Here is a 26697-nt window from a genome sequence, read left to right as displayed (position 1 = left end):
TATGGGTTGAATCTGCCATTAAATTTATCCATTCAGGATGATTTTACTTTTATTGTTTTTATCTAATTGATAATTGTGCAAAAAAGTGAATAATTCTAAAAACTATGGAAAATAGCAGTCCCTAGGGTCTCCCCCATTCACTTCCCTATTCTCAAAAACAGTTATTTTGGTTCTTTTATCTGATGACTCTGGCATTTGTTGGGCTGTACACCATAGGCCTGAAGCCCAACAATATTGTAATTGCCCAGCCTCAAGACTGAAGAGGGCTTCCCTCATAGCTCAGTTGGTAAATCATCTGCCTGCAATTCAGGAGACCCAGGTTTGATTCCTGGGTCGGGAAGATCCCCTGGAGAAGGAAATGGCAACTCACTCCAGTATTCTTGCCTGGAGAATCCCATGCACAGAGGAGCCTGATAGGCTACAGTTCATGGGATTGCAAGAGTCAGACACGACTTAGCGACTAAACCACCACCAATACTGAAGAAAGAACCTGAAGTCAGCAACAGAGATATCAATGGTTAATTGGACAAGAGATCTTACTCATCTGAAGCAAGGTCTTCAAGTGACTTCCCATCACTAAAGGTGGAAGAAGTTACCCTATGGGGGAAATTGACCTCAGATTCTTACCAGGGAAATCAGCAGGGTGGCTTATCCCTCACAACCCCTTGATAAACTGTCACAGCAGAGCCATTCTCATGTAAAGATTAGAACAATCACTAGCTGGGGCCAAAGGTGGGTTGGGGTGTGAAGGTTGTGGAGGAGGGGATAGGCAGTTATTGATCAGCTTCTATGACTAAGAGGGAAGGTCAGTCATGTGAGGAGAGTGTAGACGAAAAAGAGGACTGATTGATCAAAGGATATACAGGAAGCAAGAAAACTACCATCTTGGCCTGATCATACAGCATTTGTCTCTGTATTTCTAAATAATAGCGTAATTGAAAGTGGAGTCCAGCTATTCGCTGCTCAAAAGCCAATGAAGAGGCAAAGTTGATGGAAAAGAAAATTTGCTTTACTTTGGACAATGGCAACCAGGGGGTTTCTCAGGTAGCAGTAGTTGTAAAGAACCCACCTGCCAATGTAGGAGACATAAGAGACGTGGGTTTGATCCCTTGGTCAGGAGGATCCCCTGGAGAAGGGCATGGCAACTCACTCCGGTATTCTTGCCTAGAGAATCCCATAGACAGAGGAGCCTGGGGGGCTACATTCCATAGGATCATAAAGAGTCAGACATGACTGAAGCAACTTAGCATGCAGAATGCAACCAGGGGGAAGGGGAAACCTCTGTTAGGCTGAGGGAGGGAGCTACATGCAGAAGCAGTATAGTGAGTGCTGACAGTCATCTTGAAATTGGTCATGTAGTGGTCTGACCAGCTTTTTCTTGATTCTTTTAGGTACAGTTAATCTTCAGTTCCAGGGGCTGTTTCCATTTCTTTGAGGCCAATTCTTGGAACTGTGGCAGCTCATATAATTAGAACAGTCTGGTCATCATGTAGTTAACTTCTTCCAACTGGTTAGGGTTTCAGTCTCTGTAAGACAGTACACAAGATATGGCTCAGAATATTGTCTATAGCCCTTGAGGAGGAACTAAGGTCCTTGACTGTGCTTACTAACTAAACTATTATTATTTGGTCTCTTTTATCTGTTTTCCTTTGTTTATGTGTTTTCTCACTTCTCCGGTTAAACTTATTCTTTGGCTAAAGTTTTTCCACAGACAAAAGGCAGGCTGAAGACATGGGGGGCAAAGACCATAGGGTCCTGCTGTGTTTCAATAGTATTATAATGCATTCTTATTATTGGTCAGTTTAGGAATTATTTATTGGCTTCTTATGATAAAATTTGAGAATTTAACTCTCAAAGAGTCTTTTTGGTTAAGAAACACTTATCCTTCAGTTGTGAAATACTCTGGAGTTAATTTTTGGATGATTGCTTCTACTTGGTTTTGTCTGTTCTCTCTTTTTCAGGTTTCCATTCTCTGGAAGTTACATCTCCCAGACTGGTTTTCTTTCTTTTTGCTCAGACATTAATTTGACTCCATCTTTAAGCACCTCTGTAAAGTTGTTCTTTTTTAAAAATTTCCATTCTTATATTTCTTACTAAGAGCTTCTTTTTAATCTCTTGACTATTCCTTTTTATAGCATTGTATTCCTATTTTATGGTTTATCATATATCCTAGTTATAGAAGGATATTAAATAGTTTTCTTTCCATTCATCTTCTCTATCCCATCAGTGAACTCCTTCCTCTATATTTGCTTATGTCTTTACCCCTTACTTTACAGGCTTTCCCAGGGTGTGGGCTAATTGCTGATTCTATGCACAGGGTCAAGGATAGTGACAGCCTCTGAGTACTGCTGACAGTGAGCTTCATTGGACGACAATGTACCTGAGAATTTCATTTGGGACATTTCTAATATCAAAATTTTAGGTGTTTCATTTGAGATTGTTAGATTTTCCAGATTTTTCTGGAAGGTAAAGACCTGCAGACCAGTATTCTGGGAGCCAGGCTGCATAAGAGGTGTAGGGTTTAGTTTTAGGCAATGGATATGGGTTTGTGGGTAGGAGGTATCTCCTGGAAAGTGGCATGTTTAAATTTACTTAATTTCTCTGTGGGTTTGTCTTGATTTGATTTGACTTTTTAATATAGTGTCTAACATTCCAAGATAAGAGATTTAGCATTCATATAAAGAAAGACACCCATAGAAGGAAATTTGGAGAATTTAATTTACTTCTAACATGACCAACCTAGATAGCATATTAAAAGCAGAGACATTACTTTGCCAACCAAGGTCTGTCTAGTCAAGGCTATGGTTTTTCCAGTGGTCATGTATGGATGTGAGATTTGGACTGTGAAGAAAGCTGAACGCCGAAGAATTGATGCTTTTGAACTGTGGTGCTGGAGAAGACTCTTGAGAGTCCCTTGGACTGCAAGGAGATCCAACCAGTCCATTCTAGAGGAGATCAATCCTGGGTGTTCTTTGGAAGGACTGATGCTAAAACTGAAACTGCAATACTTTGGCCACCTCATGCGATGAGTTGACTCACTTGAAAAGACTCTGATGCTAGGAGGGATTGGGGGCAGGAGGAGACGAGGACGACAGAGAATGAGATGGATGGATGACATCACCAACTCGATGGATGTTCACTCATGAGTTTGAGTGAACTCCGGGAGTTGGTGATGGACAGGGAGGCCTGGCATGCTGTGATTCATGGGGTCGCAAAGAGTCAGACATTACTGAGCGACTGAACTGAACTGAACATAACTTGACATATCCTCCTTGTTTTACACCTCCAGCAGCATCCCACTTTCATGGTAGTTTGTAATCAATTGTTGGAGCCTTTGGGGGAATTCTGAAGTATTAAATAGATTAGTTTTCTGCTCTTTCCATGTCCAGTTTAAAAGTCAGCTTTTTTTGACTTAACTCTCTGTTACCCATCGTCTAGCTATTTTCCAGATTTTTCCAAATTTTCCAGAAATCTTTATAAGCATTTCTTCTCTTGTTTTTACTGTCCATGTGGATTTATTGACCTTGTCACAGGGTTTCAAGGGAAGAGACAGAAAATATGTTAATTTAATTGGGCCAATTTATTTCAAATTCTTCAGGGAATTTTTTGCCTCATTATATCCTTAACTTTTAGAAGGCCTATTTGCCTCTTTTTCATAAGTCTGTATGGAACTATTTGAAGCAAAATTCTCAGCAAGGGGGATTCTGGAATACCTAGGTGTTATCAAGTAAGGCCCTAGGTTGCACTTATGAATTCTTAAAGGGAGGATTTTTCCCCCCTTCTCTCCACTTGACATCCAACTTTAACATGGTAAATTTCTTTCCTGCATGGCTTTCTCAGGAGAGAAATCATTTTTGTTTACCCTTATTATGAGGATGGGCTATCTGGAGAATTCAGCTTTATATTGGTATCTATTAGAATTCCCAAACTGTACAGGTTTTGTCTTTTGGTCCCTGTACCTTGTATGCTTAGACACTCAGTCATGTCCGACTCTTTTACAAATCCATGGACTGAAGACCACCAGGTTCCTCTATCTATGGGATTTCCCAGCCAAGAACTCTTGAGTGGGTTCCCATGCCCTTCTCTAGGGAATATTTGCCACCAAAGGATCGAGCCCACATCTCTTCCGTCTCCTGCATTGCAGGTGGATTCTTTACATGTTGAGTCATCAGAGAAGTCTGCACCTTGAGAGGATATAAAAAAAGCCAAGTGCCATATCACCTGCATGAAGCAAAAACCCTTGGAGTGAAGACAACTTCAGTCTTCTATATACCACTTTCAATTTGTTTTAACTGCTGATAAATCTTTCATTGTCACTGAAGTTCTTAAAAGCATGCTTTGTATGATTTATCTAGCAGAGCAGGTTATGTTCATTTGTAAGGTCAGTCATGGTGTCTGATTCATTAGCCGTCATGTTGCCTTTGCAGGTTTCTCCTAAATATACAAGGTCTGTAGATTTCAGTCCTTCCTCCTCTTCTTGTTATATTCTCTTCTTCTGGCCATATCGTCCATATCCAAAGATTCCTCAAAATCTAAGTTGTGAGGACTCCCAGATATGTGTCTCCAGCTCAGATCTTTAAGTTTCAGAAAAAGATCTTTGAGTGTGTCCAGAAGACACTTTGTTTTTTCTTTTAATAATTCCAACATGAGAAGTTTTTGTGTTGCTAGTGTTTGTTTGCTGTTTTGTATTTATTTTTAATTTTTCCTCAGAAATAACTTCCTTTTGGCCTTCCTTATCTTTTATAGACTCACCAGTTGTAAACCCACACTGACTGTGGTCCTATTTTACTACTTTTCTCAACACTAGCTCCAGTTAGTCACTAAAACCTGTTGATTTCTATCTCCTTACTGACTCTCTTTTTCTTTATTTTTTAAATTGATGTATGATTGCTTTACAATCCTGTGTTAGTTTCTGCTGTACACCAAAGTGAGTCAGTTATATGTGTACACGTATCTTTTTCCTCCGACCCTCCCATCCCACCCCTCTACGCCATTATAGAGCATCGATCTGAGCTCCCTGTGCTATACAGCATCTTCCCACTAGCTAGCTATTTCACACATGGTAGTGTACATGTGTCAATCCTAATCTCCTAATTTGTCCCACCCTCCCCTGCTGTGTCCTCACATCTGTTCTCTATGTCTGCGTCTCTATTCCTGCCCTGGAAATAGGTTTCTGTTCCTTTGGCTACTCCTTGGGTATCCTCTTGTAGTCCCTTAACTGTATCTCCTCTTATCACAGTTTCCACTGTTTCTTTCTCTTTTTTTAAAATTTATTTTATTTTATTTTTATTGGAGGCTAATTATTTTAATTGGAGGCTAATTACTTTACAATGTTGTATTGGTTTTGCCATACATTGACATGAATCCCCCCCAGGTGTACCTGTGTTCCCCATCCTGAAACCCCTCTCACTTACCTCCCCATCCCCTCCCTCTAGGTCATCCCAATGCACCAGTCCTGAGCACCCTGTGTCATGCGTTGAACCTGGACTGGCGATTCATTTCACATACGATAATATACATGTTTCAGTGCCATTCTCCCAAATCATCCCACCCTTAGTGCAAACCTGGTATTAATTCTTTGATGACAGTCCTTTCTGTGGTTCTCAATTGTCCTCAAAGAAAAGCCCAAAATTTTTAGAAAGATACTCATTCCTCTGCTTACCTCTACTCTTGCATCTGTTAGAATTCCCTGATAGCATCCTTCTTGTGTCACCACTGAGCAGAGGATGTACCTTTAATGACCCACATGTTGTATTTTATTATAACAGCTACTTTTTTTTCCTCATCAAAGAATAAATTACTCGGACTATGCCTTTTTTCCCTTCGTTTTTCCCATGTAAACTCTTGATACATAGCAGACATTCAATAAATTTTAAATTTATGAATGAATGACTTTATTGGAAAGTTTGGAACAGAACTACATCTCTAGAATTTCTTTTCATTTTGCTGTGTAATCTGAACCAAATTTAATAAGAAGGATAACTTTTGTAGAAACGCTTTTCATGTCCTAATAATTTTAAATTCTTTTGGAAACTTCTGATCTCACAGTATCAGAACCTTCTTGCTGGAAGTGAGCCTAGAGGGTATTTAACTCCCCTTTCAAGCAGACTGTGAGTTTCTGCACAAGTTCTCTACCATGTGTTTTCCCAGATTGTATTTGAAAAACTTCAGAGATTGTGAATATGAAGAAACCATGTGGCCAATTGTTTCTATCTTTGTAGAATGATGACCACAGAAAAGGTCTCCTTTTATATGAACTCTAAATATCTTTCTCCATAAATTTCACATAGTAATCTTAGTAAAACCCCCAGGCCAAAACAGAACATACGTAAATATCCTTGCCGTAAAGTATCCCTTCAAGAATTTGAAGACCACTATGTTCCCCACCCAGATCTCTGAAAAAGTGAAAGTCTCTCAGTCGTGTCCAACTCTTTGCCATCCCATGGATTGTAGCCTGCCAGGTTGCACTGCCCCTGGAATTCTCCAGGCAAGAATACTAGAGTGGGTTGCCATTTTTTCTCCAGGGGATCTTCCTGACCAGGGATCAAACTCAGGCCTCCCGCATTGCAGGCAGACTCTTTACCGTCTAAGCCACCAGGGAATCCCCTATCTCAGTTTAAAACATATAAAATGGTTCCAGGTGATGGATATAGGCCTCTTGCTATGCTTTTCACCACTATCTTTCTCTTTCCATTTACAAGGGTACTCAAACAACACTCAAGCTTCCAAGATTGTCTGATATAAAGACATTAGGTTGGACTTGCACTTTACTGTTTCTAATGTTTCACCTCAAGATAAAGCCTGATTTTGCATGTATGTATTCTTATTGCTATTTTCTTTTGATACAACCTTTTCATTATACAAAAACAAAGAGTTGTAAACATGATATATGGGTTTCAGGCATTATCAACTATAACAGTTTGGTATACATGGTTTACATAATTTTTTGTATTCATATAATATGCATTATATGTATATTTACTAAGATATTACACACATTGGATGACACCATATGTATGGGGCTTACCAGGTGGCTCAGTGGTAAAGAATCCTCCTGCTATTGCAGAGACACAGAAGTTGCAGGTTCAATCCCTGAATCAAAAAGATTCCCTAGAGGAAAAATGGCAACCTACTGGAGTATACTTGCCTATGAAATCCCATGGACAGAAGAACCTGGTGGGCTACAGTCCATTGGGTCACAAAAAGTTGAACATGGCTTAGCCACTGAGCGCATGTATGTATGGCATTCTCTAACTTGTTATTTTCACGTTATATTTTGTTTAAACTTTTGTTACATATTTGGGTTATCTTTGCAAACCAGGACTCATAACAGTAGTTGATGATGTTTAAAAGCTGCAAAATATTCTAGTCACCAAATGTATTAGCATTTAACTGATGTATTGTTGTTTTCAATTATTGAACTCTTTACAAATTCAGTCAATGTTTTTGACATTTGTGATATGCACAGCACATATGCATCACTGGAGCTAAGAATATGAACACAGTAATATCTCTCTTCAGGGAAGTCATGATATAGTGGAATAGAATGATAATCTAGTGGAACAGAATGATAATATAATGATAATTTGATAATCATAAAGCAATATAAGTGTTATTTCAGACACACAGAGGAAGTAGACATGGAGTTTTCAGGTAAAATTTGCATAGAGGAGGCATTTCTTATGTAGCATATTGAAATATATGTAAGAAGTCATCATAGAGGAAAGGTATTTCTGGTTGCTGAGAACAGCATATTTAAAGTCATGTTGTTAGGCGAGATTATGGTGTATTTGAGGGACTGCAAAAGTTCAAAGTGCTATGTATGGTGGAACCATACCAAACCTTATATCCTATCCTGTGGGCAATGTGGAGCCAGATTAATTCAGAGGAGAGAGCTAGGGAGAGGTATAACAAGCATCAGCAGTACCAGTTGGAAATACGTCTTCCTCAGGCGAAATTCTGTAAGCAGTGATGTTTTGCCTGATTTGCCCTACTTGGGCATAGAAGATGACCTTTGTACCCTGCCTCTGCCACCTTGGGCCTTACCATTGCAAAGCTAAGATCCTGAAGGCCTCCTTCTGACTGCATAATGGTTATCTTTTAAAGCCAGAGATTCTGTCCATGGTCATGGTTGACGGGGTATCTGTCCAGGCATTAAATACTTTTCAATAGATACTTGAAATATTTCACATCATAACTGTCAGCTTTTACAAAATTTCAGATATTCCATGTCATAACAGTTCAGAAAGCTTCTACTTAATAATCTGGGTGCCCTTGGGGCAAATATGATAAAAAATGGCATTGTTTTCATATGACCCAGTATAAAAATCTTGAAACTTTGCCTTTGTTCTTACCTATATGCTTCTGTAATAGTACCAGTTCAGTAATTGGAAATGTAATAAATATTCTTAGATTTATGTTTATATTTTTTATGATGGAACTTATATAAGAAAAAATGCAAGAAAAGATTGGCACGAACTGATAACTCATGATTCAAACTACTCTTATTTTTCTTAGAATTTATGACATATTTTATGTCAATATGGGAAGAGAAGGCAAATAAGTATAATTTGGCCACCCAACTGATGAATATGGTATTATATTTGACATTAGATCATTGGAAATAGTAAGAAAAGACCCAAAACATTAGGTAATAATTCAGGTTAAATTCACAGCTTTACTGAAAATGGATACTGTTATAAAAGTATATATTGTGTGAGAGTTAAGTACATGGATGAATTGCAGAGTAAGAACTATTATGTTCATGTCATGTATAAAATGTGATTTCAAGATATTAAGCTGTGAGATGAGTCAACCATTGTTTCCTTGGAAACAGTGATGAATTAAAATAATTCATTACAATGAATTAACCTGAGGTAATAGAGCTAATGCATTATTTCCCACCTATTATACATTTCTTTTATCCTTCCAGGCCCTTCCAGTTTGGTTTCTCCAGAGCTGTCATTTTTCCTTATAGATTCTTATAATTCAGGGTTAAAGATATGATTACAAATTGTAGAATTAGTTCAGTTCAGTTCAGTTCAGTCGCTCAGTCGTGTCCGACTCTCTGCGACCCCGTGAATCACAGCACGCCAGGCCTCCCTGTCCATCACCAACTCCCGGAGTTCACTCAAACTCATGTCCATCGAGTCACTGATGCCATCCAGCCATCTCATTCTCTGTCATCCCCTTCTCCTCCCGCCCCCAACATTTCCCAGCATCAGAGTCTTTTCCAGTGAGTCAACTCGTCGCATGAGGTGGCCAAAGTATTGCAGTTTCAGCTTTAGCATCAGTCCTTCCAATAAACACCCAGGATTGATCTCCTTTAGAATGGACAGGTTAGAACTCCTTGCAGTCCAAGGGACTCTTAAGAGTCTTCTCCAACCCCACAGTTCAAAAGCATTAATTCTCCGGCAATCAGCTTTCTTCACAGTCCAAATCTCACATCCATACATGACCACGGGAAAAACCATAGCCTTGACTAGACGGACCTTGGTTGGCAAAGTAATGTCTCTGCTTTTTAATATACTATCAAGGTTGGTCATAACTTTCCTTCCAAGGAGTATCTTTAAATTTCATGGCTGCAATCAGCATCTGCAGTGATTTTGGAGCCCCCAAAAATAAAGTCTGACACTGTTTCCACTGTTTTTCCATCTATTTCCCATGAACGGATGGGACCAGATGCCATGATCTTTGTTTTCTGAATGTTGAGCTTCAAGCCAACCTTTTCACTCTCTTCTTTCACTTTCATCAAGAGTCTTTTGAGTTCCTCTTCACTTTCTGCCATAAGGGTAGTGTCATCTGCATATCTAAGGTTATTGATATTTCTCCCAGCAATCTTGATTCCAGCTTGTGCTTCTTCCAGCCCAGCGTTCCTCATGATGTACTCTGCATATAAGTTAAATAAGCAGGGTGACAATATACAGCCTTGACGTACTCCTTTTCCTATTTGGAACCAGTCTGTTCCATGTACAGTTTTGACTGTTGCTTCCTGACCTGCATACAGGTTTCTCAAGAGGCAGGTCAGGTGGTCTGGGATTCCCATCTCTTTCAGAATTTTCCACAGTTTATTTTGATCCACACAGTCAAAGGCTTTGGCATAGTCAATGAAGCAGAAATAGATGTTTTTCTGGAACTCTCTTGCTTTCTCCATGATCCAGCGGATGTTGGCAATTTGATCTCTGGTGCCTCTGCCTTTTCTAAAACCTGCTTGAACATCTGGGAGTTCACGGTTCACATATTGCTGAAGCCTGGCTTAGAGAATTTTGAGCATGACTTTACTAGTGTGGGAGATGAGTGCAATTGTGCAGTAGTTTGAGCATTCTTTGGCATTGCCTTTCTTTGGGATTGGAATGAAGACTGACCTTTTCCAGTCTTGTGGCCACTGCTGAGTTTTTCAAATTTGCTGGCATAATGAGTGCAACACTTTCACAGCATCATCTTTTAAGATTTGAAATAGCTCAACTGGAATTCCATCACCTCCACTAGCTTTGTTCGTAGTGATGCTTTCTAAGGCCCACTGGACTTCACATTCCAAGATGTCTGGCTCTAGGTCAGTGATCACGTTATCGTGACTATCTTGGTCATGAAGATCTCTTTTGTACGGTTCTTCTGTGTATTCTTGCCACCTCTTCTTAATATCTTCTGCTTCTGTTAGGCCCATACCATTTCTGTCCTTTATCGAGCCCATCTTTGCATGAAATGTTCCCTTGGAATCTCTAATTTTCTTGAAGAGATCTCTTGTTTTTCCTATTCTGTTGTTTTCCTCTATTTCTTTGCCTTGATCACTGAGGAAGGCTTTCTTATCTCTTCTAGCTATTCTTTGGAACTCTGCATTCAGATGCTTATATCTTTCCTTTTCTCCTTTGCTTTTCACTTCTCTTCTTTTCACAGCTATTTGTAAGGCCTCCTCAGGCAGCCATTTTGCTTTTTTGCATTTCTTTTCCATCGGGATGGTCTTGGTCCCTGTCTCCTGTACAATGTTACAAACCTCCGTCCAGAGCTCATCAGGCACTCTATCTATCAGATCTAGAATAGCCATATACAATTTGTTGTCAGCTTTGTTAACTATATAACTGATTACTCTCTCCAATTTATTTTCTTTTCCCCTTGATATTATATATGTATGTAGGTTTCCTTTTCTATTAAAAATGGCATCAGTCATAATAAGACCACCAGCATGGATATTTATAATTATTGGCTTTCAAATGTCTTTCATACTTTGCATGCTATTTTTTTTGCCATAAAAGGTTGGAAAATGTATTAAAAGTAAGCAGGGTAGAATCTGAAGAATGATTTATTACTGATGACCCCCTGCATCACCCTCAAATTGAGAACTAAGGATCAGAAGGCTTAGATTTTGATCTTGCTTCTGTCTTTCTTACTGGGACCTCTTATAGATTAAGTTTTATTATCTGTAAAATTGGGATGATAAAACCTGTTCTATCTACCTCAGCTAGACTATTGGATTGAATGAAACCATATATGTGAAAGCCCAGAGGCTTTTCTGAGGACACTCATCTGCTTTGGAAGAATCTGCCCAGCCAGAAAAGGAGGCTATAAATACCCCGGCTCCTAGCTCCTTCCCCGTTACCCTCTAACTTCTTTCTGAAGTCTTCCCTTGATCAAAACAAGGAGACAGTCATGAGCCCTGAAATAGAACTCAGAGCAGGGTAAGTAAAATGATGGACAGAGCACTGCCATCTCAGGCCGGGTACATTCTGTTCTATTTACTTAGTTTTCATTTTCCTAGGAATCCACTTTCCACTATGTTGGCTTCAGCAGAGAATGAATTATGATAGCTTTATACTGTTTAATGACACAGCATTGTTCTTTCTTCTACTGACAGTTTAAGTTAGTCCTTAGTTGGCTGCTAAGGACTTTGAAGAATCTGCACTTTCTCTGGAACCACTTAGTCCAGTGTGATCCTGGCACAAAGGAGTTACACAATAAAATTTTAAAATCGATGCTACAGAGGTCCCGAAAATGGTTGGTAGACTACGTGTAATAAATATGATGAACATCCCTGCTTTTGGGGGGTACAAAGATAGATTAATTTTACATTTCCAGTAATTGATTCTAACTGTGCCCAATTGATAGAGTCCTCTGCTTGTCTGAGTATCTGATACCATTTATGGTCTCTGACTGATTCCAAAATTTCTTCCGTAGCTTTCTATTGTTAAATAGTCTCAGAGCAAGTCATAAATCTTAACCTATTCATTTTTTTCCCAACTTTATGTCTTCAGTTCAGTTCAGTTCATTTCAGTCCCTTAGTCGTGTCTGACTCTTTGAGACCCCAATAATCACAGCACACCAGGCCTCCTTGTCCATCACCAACACCTGGAGTTCACTCAAACTCATGTCCACAGAGTCAGTGATGCCATCCAGCCATCTCATTCTCTGTCATCCCCTTCTCCTCCCGCCCCCAACCTTTCCCAGCACCAGAGTCGTTTCCAGTGAGTCAACTCTTTGCATGAAGTAGCCAAAGTATTGGACTTTCAGCTTTAGCATCAGTCCTTCCAATGAACACCCAGTACTGATCTCCTTTAGAATGGACTGGTTGGATCTCCTTGCAGTCCAAGGGTCTCTCAAGAGTCTTCTCCAACACCACAGTTCAAAAGCATCAAATTTTCGGTGCTCAGCTTTCTTCACAGTCCAACTCTCACATCCATAAATGACCACTGGAAAAACCATAGCCTTGACTAGATGGACCTTGGTTGGCAAAGTAATGTCTCTGTTCTTTAATACGCTATATAGGTTGGTCATAACTTTCCTTCAAAGGAGTAGGCTCCTTTTAATTTTATGGCTGCAATCAGCATCCACAGTGATTTTGGAGCCCCCAAAAATAAAATCTGACACTGTTTCCACTGTTTCTCCAACTATTTCCCATGAAGTGATGGGACCAGATGCCATGATCTTAGTTTTCTGAATGCTGAGCTTCAAGTTAACTTTTTCACTCTCCTCTTTCACCTTTTTAGTTCCTCTTCACTTTCTGCCATAAGGGTGGTGTCATCTGCATATCTGAGGTTAATGATATTTCTCCCGGCAATCTTGATTCCAGCCTGTGCTTCTTCCAGCCCAGCGTTCCTCATGATGTACTCTGCATATAAGTTAAATAAGCAAGGTGAGAATATACAGCCTTGACGTACTCCTTTTCCTATTTGGAACCAGTCTGTTGTTCCATGTCCAGTTCTAACTGTTGCTTCCTGACCTGCATACAGGTTTCTCAAGAGGCAGGTCAGGTGGTCTGGGATTCCCATCTCTTTCAGAATTTTCCACAGTTTATTTTGATCCACACAGTCAAAGGCTTTGACATAGTCAATGAAGCAGAAATAGATGTTTTTCTGGAACTCTCTTGCTTTCTCCATGATCCAGCAGATGTTGGCAATTTGATCTCTGGTTCCTCTGCCTTTTCTAAAGCCTGCTTGAACATCTGGGAGTTTATGGTTCACATATTGTTGAAGCCTGGCTTGGAGAATTTTGAGCATGACTTTACTAGCGTGTGAGATGAGTGCAATTGTGTGGTAGTTTGAACATTCTTTGACATTGCCTTTCTTTGGGATTGGAATGAAGACTGACCTTTTCCAGTCCTATGGCCACTGCTGAGTTTTCCAAATTTGCTGGCATATTGAGTGCAACACTTTAACAGCATCATATTTCAGGATTTGAAATCGTCTAACTGGTATTCCATCACCTCCACTAGCTTTGTTTGTAGTGATGCTTTCTAAGGCTCACTTGACCTCACATTCCAGGATGTCTGGCTCTAGGTGAGTGATCACACCATCGTGATTATCATGGTCATGAAGATCTCTTTTGTAGTTCTTCTGTGTATTCTTTCCAACTCTTCTTAATATCTTCTGCTTCTGTTAAGTCCATAGAACAAGACCAGGAGCTTACTGTGTCTCAGATCATGAACTCTGTATTGCTAAATTCAGACTTAAATTGAAGAAAGTAGGGAAAACCAACTAGACCATTCAGGTATGACCTAAATCAAATCCCTTATGATTATACAGTGGAAGTGAGAAATAGATTTAAGGGACTAGATCTGATTGATAGAGTGCCTGATGAACTATGGACAGAGGTTCGTGACATTGTACAGGAGACAGGAATCAAGAGCATCCCCATGGAAAAGAAATGCAAAAAAGCAAAATGGCTGTCTGGGGAGGCCTTAGAAATAGCTGTGAAAAGAAGAGAAGTGAAAAGCAAAGGAGAAAAGGAAAGATATAAGCATCTGAATGAGAGTTCCAAAGAATAGCAAGGAGAAATAAGAAAGCCTTCCTCAGTGATCAATGCAAAGAAATAGAGGAAAATAACAGAATAAGAAAGACTAGAGATCTCTTCAAGAAAATTAGAGATACCAAGGGAACATTCCATGCAAAGATGGGCTCGATAAAGGACTTTATGTCTTAGTAATATTCAAAGTCATAGAGAGTATTAATATAAGGAAGTAAAAAGAATACAGTGATTACCATGCAGTTTTCATTTATCTTCATTAATTATGCATGCTTGTGAAGAAAGCTGAGCACTGAAGAATTGGTGCTTTTGAACTGTCGTTTTGGAGAAGACTCTTGAGAGCCCCTTGGACTGCAAGGAGATCCAACCAGTCCATTCTAAAGGAGATCAGTCCTGGGTGTTCATTGGAAGGACTGATGCTAAAGCTGAAACTCCAATACTTTGGCCACCTCATGCGAAGCGCTGACTCACTGCAAAAGACTCTGATGCTGGGAGGGATTGAGGGGAGGAGGAGAAGGGGACGTCAGAGGATGAGATGACTGGATGGCATCACCGACTCAATGGACATGAGTTTGAGTGAACTCCGGGAGCTGGTGATGGACAGGGAGGCCTGGCATGCTGCGATTCATGGGGTTGCAAAGAGTCTGACATGACTGAGTGACTGAATTGAACTGATCCATTACATATAAACATACATAATTCCATATATATACATATACTGACTATTCAAAAGTAAATTGTAGACATCATACTATTGTTTTCCAAAAACACATTAAATGCATCTCCAATAAAATGTACTATGTACTCATCACTCCAAGAAGATGAATGGAAATGTTAAGAAATGTTATGGAAATACAGAAAGTTAAAAATAACTCTATAATGTTGTCTGGTATCCAGCCCCATTTAAATTCTTTCAGTTGGTCAAACAATTTTTTTGGATATATATAGTCAAATACTGTGTCCCCAAATTACTTGAATTATTTTTTCTTCCTAATTCAGTTATCATTTTGATAAAAGTTAGATTCAGTTACCTATATTTGTAATCAATTTTAGAATCCTCCTTTTCTGCCCTTTTGTTGAGTTCTGTTTGTTGAATAAAGTATTCTCATGGTTCAAATATCAAAAAGATATCCAAAGATATACCCAGAGAAACCACAGTGTCATCCTAATGTTTTCCATCTTATTTTTACTCTCCACATGTAATGTTTCTTTAGTTTATGGTTTACCTTACGTGTGTGTGTTTATATGTGTATGTGTGTGTTTGTGAGAGATTCTTTTTTTTTTACATGAAAGGTAAAATTATCATATTCTTTTGCATTTTTTGATTTAAAAATATAAACATATTTTTTCATAAGACAGTCCTCATTGTATTGTTTTTCCAAACAACAAAAATATATTTTCTCCTGCTTCTGGAGACTAGAATCCTGAAATCAAGGAATAAGCAGGGCATTGCGCCCTCTGAAACATCTAGAGAATTCTTCTTTACCTCTTCTTAGCTTCTGGTGGCTGCCAGCAGTCCTTGCTTTGTTGCTGCATTGTTTGAATGTCTTCTATTGTCCTCTTATGATGTTCTTTATCCTGTGTCTCTGCATCTCTGCCTTCTTATAAGGGAACCAATGATGCTAGATTTGGGTCCCACCCTAATTCACTGTAGTCTTAATTAATTATATTTGCAAAGACTTTATTCCTAAATAAGAAACTCCAAGTAGACATGAGTTTTTGGGTAATATTGATCACCCCACAATAGTCTACTCTGGCCTACTCACCTCACCCTATATCTCCCCAAATCCACTATTCTAGCATCAACTCTGGAGAAGGAAATGGCAACCCACTCCAGTGTTCTTGCCTGGAGAATCCCAGGGATGGTGGAGCCTGGTGGGCTGCTGTCTATGGGGTCGCACAGAGTCGGACACGACTGAAATGACTTAGCAGCAGCAGCTGCAGCAGCATCAACTCTAAATCTAAATCTCAGTCCAAAATCTCATCTACATATAATCAACTCAAAAAAGTTCCAGATCCTATATTTTAAATTATATAATCAGGTGAGTGAGACATAGGATATGGTCCTTGGCAGTAAACTGAATGTTTGTGCCCACCCAAAATTCATATGTTGAAATCCTTATTCCCAACACTATGGCTTTAGGAAGTGATTAGATCACAAGAGTGGAAACTTCATGATGAAATTAATACCTTTATAATAGGGATCCCTAGAGAGCTTCCTCATCCATCCGAAAGTTTCTAATCAGCAACCCAGAAGAGGCCCTTCACCAGACACTAAATCTGCTGGCTCCTTGACCCTGGACTTCTCAGCCTCTAGAACTGTAAGAAATAAATATTTGCTGTTTAAGCCTCCTTGTCTATGGTATTATATGATATCAATCTGAACATACTAGGACATTCATCATGGAACAACATCTCTCTCCATCTATAGACCTGTGAAACAGAAAACAAATTATCTGCTTCCAAAATGCAGTAATGTGACAGGCTTAGGATAGACATTCCTATTCTCAAAGGAAGAATATGTGAAGACTAAAGCTGTTGCTAGTCTAAAGCAAGTTTACAATCCAGCAAGGCAAATTCCATTAGGTTCCAGGGCCTCTAGAGTAAGCTTACGCAACATGAGGCTCTGTCCTCTGGGCCCACAGGGCCAGACCCACATTCTTAGCTTCTCTCTGTGCCTCTGCATCCCTGACTCTACCCTTGGACACATTCTTCCTTCAGTTTGTCCTATCACTGTCTCCTCAAAGCTTTTCATGGCTGAGCAGTATTTCATTGTATAGACAAGCTACAGTTTATTTAGTCCATCTCCAGTAGATAAAGGTTGGGTTGCTTCCAAATTTTTTTTGTTATTACAAATAATGTAAGAGTAAATAGCTTAGTATTATGAGATGTTTAATATATATAGATGTTCATTTTTAGGGTCATTTCCTAGAAGTGTGGGCTGAATCCAGTGGTGAATGCAGAGATTGACATTTTACTGTTGTCACACATTTTTCTATAGAAAGTGATAGCATTCTGCAATTTCATCAGCAGTGTGGGAGACTGTCCTTTTTCCTACAGTACTGCCAATAAGTTTATTGTTTAGCTTTTACATTTTTGTCAATCTTATAAGTGATAAATCAAATTTTATTTTACTTCTGTATCTTCTTGTAGGTTTAAGGGTCCATTGTTTTCCAATTTTTATCTTTTTTTTTTTTTTCTGAAGAGCTGTTTATATTTGGGAGACTAGCCTTTTCAGTGAGAACAGTATTCCATTTATTTTTTTATTTTATTTTTTTTTCCATTTTAAAAAATTATCTTTATTTAGGTTCTGATTCAGCACATGTATCAAAGGCTAATCAACATAAAGAAGTAAATAAGACATTAATTGGAAGTCTTACATCTCTCTAAATTCTGACCAAGAAATGTCAAGATTGCCACTATTAGCAGAACTCCAACCTAGTCAAGTTGTAGACAAGCTATTATGAACGACACACAGTGTGCACAGATACGCAGAGGCCAAAGACATGCTGGCACTTGGCTCTCTCCTCTTCCTTGCTGATGTCTTTCCTTGGGACAGTCCACTTTTGCTTTCCATGCCTCGTTCCAAACATTAACAATTCCATCTTAACTTCAATCCCAGTTCTCCATGCCTTCACTCACCCAAAGGGGGGTTAGATCAGAGTGTCCAGTGGCTTGGGGTGAGAGGGAGGACATGAACAACTCCCTTACAACCCTGACCTTCACTACTTCCCGTCTGAGGCAGCATTGAGAGGAAATCTGTGAGAGGAAGAGAGATGCCTCTTCCTCTGTAACTACTCCTGACAAGCTGGCTACCCTTTTCCACTTCGGTTGTTATATATTCTCAATAGAACAGTAACTGACAGCTCTTTGGTTCTCTGGGACTAATATCCAAATGCCAGCTCTTACTGGGGCATCTTGCAGTTTCTTCCAAGGACCCCATGAAGACATCTCCTTGGGTGCCATTTGGAGAAGGGGTCTGATTCTACCTTTTCTGGCTCCTTTTCCTTTCTTGAGTGGGCCACGTATCTTTACAAGCTCTCGCTGATAAGATCTTTCTGTCCAGTGGTTGGTCATCTTGGGCTGCTGCTGCTGCTGCTGCTAAGTCACTTCAGTCGTGTCCGACTCTGTGTGACCCCATAGACGGAAGCGCACCAGGCTCCCCCTTCCCTGGGATTCTCCAGGCAAGAACACTGGAGTGGGTTGCCATTTCCTTCTCCAATGTGTGAAAGTGAAAAGTGAAAGTAAAGTCGTTACTTACTGGCAAAGTGATTTACATTCAGACACTTTTCACTTGTTTTACGGGACATTCAACTGTTCCTACCCTAACATGCGTTTGGGATGGAGGATGACCTTTCCCCAGCTCCTGAGCACTTCTCTCAAATATAGCTTCTCCCTCCTAGTTGTCCCCTCAAACCAGCAATTTGAGGGATTTTGTTATTTTAGATGCTATGTCACTTTTGATGAAAGTGAAAGAGGAGAGTGAAAAGGTTGGCTTGAAGCTCAACATTCAGAAGACAAAGATCATGGCATCTGGTCCCATCACTTCATGGGAAATAGAGGGGGAAACAGTGGAAACAGTGTCAGACTTTATTTTTTTGGACTCCAAAATCACTGCAGATGCTGATTGCAGCCAGGAAATTAAAAGACGCTTACTCCTTGGAAGGAAAGTTATCACCAACCTAGATAGCATATTAAAAAGCAGAGCCATTACTTTGCCAACCAAGGTCCATCTAGTCAAGGCTATGGTTTTTCCCGTGGTCATGTATGGATGTGAGAGTTGGACTGTGAAGAAAGCTGATCGCCGGAGAATTGATGCTTTTGAACTGTGGTGTTGGAGAAGACTCTTGAGAGTCCCTGGACTGCAAGGAGATCCAACCAGCCCATTCTAAAGGAGATCAATCCTGGGTGTTCATTGGAAGGACTGATGCTAAAGCTGAAACTGCAATACTTTGGCCACCTCGTGTGACGAGTTGACTCACTGGAAAAGATTCTGATGCTGAGAGGGATTGTGGGCAAGAGGAGAACGGGACGACAGAGAATGAGATGGCTGGATGGCATCACCGACTCGATAGACATGAGTTTGAGTGAACTCTGGAGGTTGGTGATGGACAGGGAGGCCTGGCGTGCTGTGATTTACGGAGTCGCAAAGAGCCAGACACGACTGAGCAACTGAACTGAACTGAATTGAACTGATGTCACTTTTAAACAAAAATGCTCTTTTCTGAGTTTTTGGTGGGAACACAGATGGTTTATCACCCAATTTTGTAGAAAGGATTATGGTATCCTAAATTAAAAAGTCATCTCTCCTCTGCCATGTTAGTCTGTTGAAATGCTCTTCTTTTCTGAGGGACCAGAGGAAAAAGGTGTAGTAGCTGTAACAGTGTCCTTCCATAAGTCTTGACCAGAAGGGGCTGACCACAACAGGAGGAGGGTCTTTGCCCTTAGATTGTATGGTTCAGAGTATGTTTATTTATTTATTTTTTCTCAGCAAAAGACTTTAATTGTCATTTCTAGAAAATTGAGGAAAAATGTCACTCAACTTCTCACATGATTATACTACATAGGGATTTACAAACCAGAAAAGAGATCCCCTAAAATGATGGTATAAAATTTTACCACTCTTTAAAAGTTGGTTGTCTGGGGAACTCCATAATATACTTAGTTTTTCTGCAGCAATCCACTAAATGTGTTGGATATAAAGATTGATAGAAATCAATTAACAAGGCAGTTGTTGAGGTTTTCTGACTTTCATTAGATATCTAAAAAGTATAATAAAATGAGAGTTAGATTGCAATGTAGGTAATAAAGCTTCCCTGGTGGCTCAGCAGTAAAGAACCTGAATGCAGGAGATGTGGATTTGATCCCTTGCTCAGGAAGATTCCCTGGAGAAGGAAATGGCAACTTACTCCAGTATTCTTTCCTGGAAAATACTATGGACAGAAGAGCCTGGCAGGCTGCAGTCCATGGGGTCGCAAAAGTCGGACATGACTCAGCAACTAAAACACCATCACTACAGGTAATGCACTATCTTCCTCGTTTTTTTCATCAATGTCCTACTATTCAAATAATCATCAAACACCAGAACATATTTCTATTTTCTTTTGATAAACCCATAATTTGGCATTAGTGAGTAAATTCTATTCAGCCTTAAGGGTAAAGGCATCACTTTTATATTATATTTGAAAATTCTCCCTTCAGAAGGAAAATAAGGTGGGATTGTATTCAGATCTCTATTTAATTCATTTCAATCATTGTTATTGCAGAATAAAAAGAGAACAGAATAACTGCCAAATGATCATGTCAAAACTGACTTCATATTGACAGAGAAGTTACAAACCAATAAAGAGATTTTACTTATGATTCTTTTCTATGAATGAAAACATTGACTGTTACAAGAGCCAGGAGAAAGAAGAGGCCACACATGCTTTAAAATGTTTTCTTTTTTTTTCTAACTCACACATAATATCTCATTCATATTTGGATTGGAGCAAACCCATTGCTCCTCAGCCAATTAAAAGCAGTTTATGTGCCAGCCAGCCCCAGAACTGTGCCACTGTGGCTGAGGCTTATTGTGCTAAGTCTGTGGCTGTATTTGAATGGATCTGGGGGAAATATTGGTTGCTTGGATCTCTCTGCAGTCTACCCCTGTCTTTTATGCCAGGCCACCCAAGTGCTTCCTTAGAGAACTGTGCCTTTTTCTCCTTCAACTCCCACCCAGACACTTTGTAAGACCACCCAGTACTGACTTTGATATTGAAGCATGACAGAAAAATAAGCTGAGTGCATGACCCGCACATAGGCAGGAGCTACCACACTCTGCACAGGTAGGTCCTTGACGTTTGGAGAGCAGAGCTGAAGCCTGTTAGAAAATCCACCCCAGAGACTGAACAATGACTGGCGCCAAGTTCAAAGGAATGAAAATATTTGCCCATTAAACATTTATTTTCTATTTGAGCCTTTAGATTTACTTTTAGAAGCCTATTTAAATTTCAAGAATTCAGATTATTTGGAAGTTTAAGAATGTAGTATTTTTTTAATGTTTACATATTTTTTGTAGTTAATTCTGTTAAGACATTGTAGCCACCTCAAAGAAGAACATTATTTTAGGAAAAAATAACTTACGATAAACTCGAGTATCTCTTGACTTAATTATGGGGCTTTGTTGTGCCCTAACCAGTGTGTGGGACGTATAAAGGTCTATCAGTTTTATCTATTTACCTGTCAAATAGAAACTTAGAAAAATACCAAGTATATTGTTGGTAAACTGGAGGGTAGCATGAACTTGAATTTGAGGCAAAAACGGGCTCCTTATTCTACATCCCCTGTGCAAAGAACGTATTCATCCAGTCACAGATAGGGCAACTAGACAACTGTAGGCTTCCTGTGCAAGGGTCCATCCTAGAATGCTGACCCCAGGATGGAAGAGAAACCAAAGTGGGCAGTTCCAAGGACAGAGAGTCCAAGAGAAAGAGGGAAAGACACTTGCCAACAGATGCTTCAAACCCAGCATTACTTTCCTCCGTCTCACTGTGGCAGAAGACATGTCATCCATCCAAAGCAACAGCACAATTTGGACCCCTTCCCTATACTGGAGTTTTCACTGGAAAGGTTCCCAGCCAAAGGCTAGGTGTTCCAACCCACCCCTTGCTTCCAAGTGTGATCGTGTGACTGTCTTTTTGCTAGTGGAGTATCAGTTGAAAGGATAGATGTCACTTTGGGATTAAGTGGTATTTTCTTCATTCTCTCTTTCCTTTTCTCATTGACTAATTGGATACAGAGGATTTTAAGACCCTAAGAAATGGTGCTATCATACATGGAAGGAGTCTAGATCCTTCAATCAATGCATAAAATTCTGTTACCTCTAGCTAGGACCAATGGCATTGAACTGTTATGTGAATGAAACTGAAATTTCTATTGTGCTAAGCGACTGAAAGTTGAAGGTTTACTTGTTGCAGCAGCAAACACTACCTTCACTTATGTAGTCACTGTCTAAGATAAGAAGGATAGAAGGAGGTACAAAGAGGGTAGGGGTTCAATCCTAACACTTCTAACAAGCAGGAAGTTCTTATTAAGGAGATTGAAGCAAAAATTAGAAGAGAAGAAAAGTATAACTCCCTTTATAGTAACTTCCCAATTGCCAAGGGACTAAGTAAGCTATTTTAGCAGTTAAAAGTTTTTAGTCCCTTGGAAGACCGGAAGACAAATACTCAGGTTGCCACATAAATCATCTCGGTAGTTGTCTTAGAGAGTAGTTGAAGGGAGTTCCAGCAGCTCTAAGACCATTCTGAAAGCTTCTCAAGAAAAAGCAGCAGAATGAGTTAAAACATAAGAAATCTTCCCAGGAATCAATGAACTATTTAGGTGCTAAGTGGTTACTACTTGGTTTTGAAAATTGATAGAGCATATATTATATAAAAACCTATGAAGGGTAGGCTTTGAAGTAGGAAACATTAGAATGGAGTTTTTTTTTTTCCTTGATATAGTCTAAGTAATAATAATCCTTTTAGACTCTTAGCTTCTCTGATCTCATAAAGAATGAAGTACTTGAAATATTAGAGTATTATATTCATCCTAGATATTATGAAAATGTAAATTTTTCAGATTAGCAGGTGAGATGATGGTTAAGAGGAACCTGGATCCTGAGTTGTGTAACAGTTTCAAAATACGCTAAAAAGAAATTGGATTTCATTTTATTCAGCCCAATTTCAACCATGTTACTTTATTCATTTATGTATTAATTAACAAATACATACTGAACACTTACTGTGTCAACACCTCTTCTGGGGAACAAAACAAGACAAAAATCTCTACTCCAAGAGAAGTAAATCTAGTGGGAAAAATACCAAAAAAAAATGCACATCTCAGAATATGTCAGAAAATTATTAACAATATGGACACAAATGAAACAAGGGCTCCCTTTTTTTAAATAAACTTATGGAATATCTTGTTTATGTCAAAGAGGCAACTGTTCCATTTAAAATGAAAACTCTTAGAGATTGCAGTACTACTGGGCAGTCTGCTTTTAATGCCAGAATTTTAAGTGTCTTTTGAGGCTGTCTATATAGAGAGGAAATGAGTGCTAGTACATTTTCTTTCTTTCTTTTTTTTAATGGCTGAATTTTTGCTTGAAGAGGCACTTATCTAGCAATAGCAAATGATTTCCTTATCGTGTAGTCTTTTGAAATGTAAATGCAGAAAATGAAGTTCTCTTTGCTACAAAGTCCAAGGATGACTCATTTATATTCTCTTCAATCACTTTTATAACTAAAGAGTTTCCAGTATAGTCTTCTGGCATTTGTCACAAACAAAGGGAGTCACAATTTTTAGGCTCCATCTGCTGTTTACTTGCTGTGTGACCTTGGAAAAGTTATTGAAATGCTCTGAGTCACTTCCTCACCTGAAATACAAAAAGAATAATACCTAGCTCATCGTGTTATTGTGAAGATTAAGTAAAATTCTGTAAGTAAACTTCTGAGTTTAACATACCTCAGGAAATGGTAACTTCTATTATTACTACTATTTTCATAATCCAGTTATTTCACATTCTAAAAGCAAGGTGAGTCAGGCATGAACTTCTCTTGATTTTTCATTTTGGCATCATAAATTAATGTCTGTGTTACTGATTCAAAGTCTAATGCTGAATGAATAACACCAACTTTTCACCAAGTGACTAATCAATTAATTGGTTTTCTTGAAACAGAATGTTTCCAAATGACTAAAGCTTCACCTACAGAATAAAAGAACACTCTTCACTTGAGTCCTGCTGTGCTTGACATTTAAAATGAAGAGCTCCATACAAGACCACTAAACTGGCAACATTACAACTCACTTGGTACAATTTGCCACGTATAAACGTTGATTGGTTATGAACTGACTGCTTGTCAAAACCTGTGATAGATCAACTGTCCACAATCTGTCTATCTGTCATGCAGAGACTTCCAATAAATTATTTTATTTCCACTCAATTTTTTAAACTAAAACAAAGTAATAGCAATAAAGAAAAGCCTAGACCACCATCCGCACCATCACCCCCAGCAGCAGCAGCTGCAGCAGCCGTACCACCACCACCATTATTATTTCTACAACCACAGCCACAACCACCATCACCAGCAGCCTCACCAATACCTGCAGCATGGAGCCGAGGGCAGCCCCAAGGCCCAGCCAAAGCCGTTGAAACATGAGCAGAAACATGCCCTCCAGCAGCAACAGGAAACGCCGAAGAAGAAAACAGGCTACGGTGAACTAAATGGTAATGCTGGAGAAAGAGAAATATCTTTAAAGAGCCTCGGTTCTGAGGAAGCTACCAACCCTATTTCCAGGGTCCTCAATGGCAACCAACAAGTTGTAGACACTAATCTGAAGCAGACTGTAAAGTCCAGCACCTTTGGGAAAGCAGGAATTAAAACCAGGAATTTTATTCAGAAAAACAGTATGGACAAAAAGAATGGGAAGTCTTATGAAAATAAATCTGGAGAAAACCAATCTATAGACAAGACTGATACTGTAGCAATTCCAAATGGTGTTGTAACAAATAATTCTGGCTATATTCCGTTCCGTTCCGTCACTCAGTCGTGTCCGACTCTTTGTGACCCCGTGGACTGTAGCAGGCTTCTCTGTCCATGGGATTCTCCAGGCAAGAATACTGGAGTGGGTTACCATTTCCTTTACTAATGGTTATATGGGCAAAGGAGCAGATAATGATGGTAGTGGATCTGAGAGCGGATATACCACTCCTAAAAAAAAGGAAAGCTAGGCGCAATAGTGCCAAGGGTTGTGAAAACCTTAAATTAGTGCAGGACAAAATAATGCAACAAGAGACCAATGTCCCAACTTTAAAACAAGGACTTGAAACTTTCAAGCCTGACTACAGTGAACAAAAGGGGAATTGAGTGGATGGTTCAAAGCCTATTTGGAAGTATGAAACTGGGCCTGGAGGAACGTCGTGGAAAACCTGCTGTGGGTGAGATGCTGTGGAAAAGCTCTGATAGTAAGCCTGGTGTGAGCAGCAAAAAGTTTGATGATCGGCCCAAAGGAAAGCATACTTCTGCTGTTGCCTCCAAAGAGGACTTGTGGACCCTGTTTAAACCACCCCCAGTTTTTCCAATGAACAATAGCAGTGCTAAAATCGTTCCTAAAATAAGTTATGCAAGCAAAATTAAGGAAAACCTCAACAAAACTGTACAGAACTCTTCTGTGTCACCATTTTCATCTTCATCCTCCTCATCATCTACTGGGGAAACTCAGACCCAATCTTCAAGTCGATTATTCCAGGTCCCTATGTCAGCGCTGAAATCTGTTACTTTGGCCAGCTTTTCTAATGGGCCAGTTTTAGCAGGGACTGATGCAAGTGTGTATTCTCCAGGGGGTCAGCCACTGCTAACTACTGCTGCTAATACTCTAACACCCATCTCTTCTGGGACTGATTCAGTTCTCCAAGACATGAGTCTGACTTCAGCAGCTGTTGAACGGATTAAGTCCAGCCTTTTTATCTACCCTTCAAATATGCAAACTGTGCTGTTGAGCACAGCACAAGTGGATCTACCCTCTCAGACAGATCAGCAAAACCTGGGGGATATCTTCCAGAATCAGTGGGGTTTATCATTTATCAGTGAACCCAGTGCTGGCCCTGAAACTGTTACTGGGAAGTCATCAGATCATAAAGTGATGGAGGTGACATTTCAAGGGGAATATCCTGCCACTTTGGTTTCACAGGGTGCTGAAATAATCCCCTCAGGAACTGAGCATCCTGTGTTTCCCAAGGCATATGAGCTGGAAAAACGGACTAGTCCTCAAGTTCTGGGTAGCATTCTAAAATCTGGGACTACTAGTGAGAGTGGAGTCTTATCCTTGGAACCCAGTCATACAGGTGACCTGCAAAAAGCAGACACCAGTAGTCAAGGTGCTTTAGTGTTTCTCTCAAAGGACTATGAGATAGAAAATCAAAATCCTCTGGCGTCTCCTACGAACACTTTGTTAGGCTCCGCCAAAGAACAGAGATACCAGAGAGGCCTAGAAAGGAATGATAGCTGGGGTTCTTTTGGCCTAAGGGCTGCTATTGTATATCACACTAAAGAAATGGAATATGTTTGGAATTTGCAGAAGCAAGATCCCAAAAGGGTAATCACTTACAATGAAGCCGTGGATAGTCCAGATCAGTGAAGGACCAGACTGCTTATTTGTAACCTTTCTGCAGCATTAGAGCCACCATTCATGGGGGACACAAGGCTTTTATGCTCCTAGATCTTCAACGCAGCAGAGGAACCATAAGTAGAATCACAGGATAATATATACAAATATATATATACATTATATATATATAGTTATTTTAAAAAAGGCAACTGAAAGTAATTAGACTTCTTAAGGAAACAAATTTATTTCAAGAGACTACACATGGTTATTTAATCTCCGGTACTGAATAGTTTTGTTTTGTTTTTAATTTTTGTTTTTAAGTGTAAATGCAAG

General features: G+C 39.5%; 1 pseudogene; it reads left to right on the top strand.

The window, feature by feature from the left end:
• Nucleotides 1-7864: 7864 nt before the first annotated feature.
• On the top strand, nt 7865-26441 carry LOC129552088 (FMR1-interacting protein NUFIP2 pseudogene; annotated as a pseudogene).
• Nucleotides 26442-26697: the final 256 nt, after the last annotated feature.

This window comes from Moschus berezovskii, chromosome 1 (assembly GCF_049115385.1).
Source record: "Moschus berezovskii isolate FMDL1 chromosome 1, NW_MosBer_1.0, whole genome shotgun sequence".
Taxonomy (NCBI): Eukaryota; Metazoa; Chordata; class Mammalia; order Artiodactyla; family Moschidae; genus Moschus; species Moschus berezovskii.
The sequence above is the reverse complement of the archived record's forward strand: the minus strand, read 5'-3'. Positions and strand labels throughout refer to the sequence as shown.